This window comes from Eurypyga helias, unplaced genomic scaffold (assembly GCF_000690775.1).
Source record: "Eurypyga helias isolate BGI_N326 unplaced genomic scaffold, ASM69077v1 scaffold20771, whole genome shotgun sequence".
Taxonomy (NCBI): domain Eukaryota; kingdom Metazoa; phylum Chordata; class Aves; order Eurypygiformes; family Eurypygidae; genus Eurypyga; species Eurypyga helias.
Window position 1 is genome coordinate 4,538 of NW_010233000.1, and position 1,841 is coordinate 6,378.

Below are 1,841 nucleotides of genomic sequence, written 5' to 3' on the forward strand. Positions count from 1 at the left end.
CGCCCCGTCCAGACAGCCGAGGGCTGGGAAGAGCGCAGGCGGAGAACGCAGCGCTCCTCTGCTCGGCAGACGCTGGACCAACGTGTTTATACTTTGGACCCCGCTGTGGCACCGCTGCTTTCGGCCTGACCTTGGCAGCCAAGCCGTGCCAGCACCCGGGCTCACCCCACGGCACCCTCAGCCTCCGGCCGCGGCTGCTGGTGGACAAACTTCCCTTCGCACCCCATCTCTGCAACCACAGCCGCCTCGCTTGATGGCAAAGTGGGGGTAGAAGGAGGATTGAACGCCTTCCCCAGCCACAGCACCCGGAGCTGCTCATGAACCGGGCAGAGGGCTGGCGACTAAAGCCCGGCCAAAGCGACTGCTACCATGCTGGGGGGGTCTGGTGGTCACCAAGCAAGGCTGGGGAGGGTCCCAGAGCCCAGGCTCTGCATTGCAAGCCTCTTCCTCCTGCTCGTGTTTAACACGAGACACGTCCCTGCCTTCCTCTTGGCCGGTGGTCTCAGGAGAGGGGTGGGCACCCAAGCAGACTGGGGCGAGGGAAGAGCTCATTCTGCCACTGCTCGTGCTCCGCTCTGGCTGCGGAGCTCCAGCGTCTGCCAAAGGTGGAAAAAACCCCCCCGAGCATTAAATGAAGCGAGAAATTCCCTGCCCTGTATGGAGCTGAGGCAGTGGTAGGGATATTCCACAGGCAATGCTTCCCCTATGGATCCTTTATTCAATGCCAGAGGACATCCAGCCCTCCAAGGAAGAAGTTTTATTGCCCTATCCAATGGAGGAGGAGGCGGGGGGAAGACCCCACCACCTGGAAACAGCCCACCAAGACGGAGCTGTAGAAGAACACGCAGAGAGGCTTTTTCCCCCCCAACTCCTGGGATGAAATACACCGCCAGCGTCTTCCAGAAGACGCCAGACGGAGGCGAACCCGGAGCAGGGAGGCTCCCGGTTGCCTGCAGCCTCCCAGAGGAGGCCAGGCGGCCTGGGCGTACAGCCTCCACCAGCCTCCACCCTCCGCAGCATCTCACCCCCAGCAGGAGCCAGAGCTGCCCCAGGAAGCCGAGAGATCGTGTTTCACTCTGGAATTCTTCAGGCGGTTTCTCCCTCCCCTCCATCCTCCGGCATGGCTGCTGGAGAAGGGGGCCAGAGCCGAGCCACGGCTGAGGAGATTCCCAGGAAGGTGCTGCTGGAGGTCTATTACCCGTAAATAAACTCTGGGAGAGCGTGAAGATGCGATCTCGGGCTTCCTGGGAAATCAGCAGGGATTTCTGCTCGGCCATGGCCAAAAGGGCGCAGTGCAAGGCGCTGTGGTGACTGCCTGGAGACGGACTTGTTTGTGAGGCAGCGGAGGATGCTCAGCTGGACCGTCGGGCGGCTCCGGCGGCTTCAGAAGGCAACGGGATCAAGGAGCCTAACCTGGCCCGGATGAGCTCGGCGGGGAGTTGCTCAAACTAGAGGTGGTGTGTGGGCCAGGCAGGTGGAGAGGGGAAAAGAGAGAGGCACCGGGGCAGTGCGAGACTGCGGATCCATCGTTTTATTGCGGTAAACACTGGGCTGAGAGGATGCAAATCCAAGGCCTGAAGCACTTTGGGAAAGAGCTTGCCAAGGGGAGGGACAAAGGGCTGCAGCAACCATGCCCGAAGCGTACAGCTGGCAGCAAACCCGCCGATGGCCCCTGGTCAGGGCCTGCTCCTTTGGGCAGCCGTTTCCCTGATTCTGCTGGAGGCATTTGCACCCCAGTGTCACCCCCCTGGCACAGACCCGCTCTGCCTCGCCCGGCTCCCAGGGTGCCCTGCTCCCACGGCACCGACCCCTCGGCATCCATCCCTGCGGCAGGGGCGCCG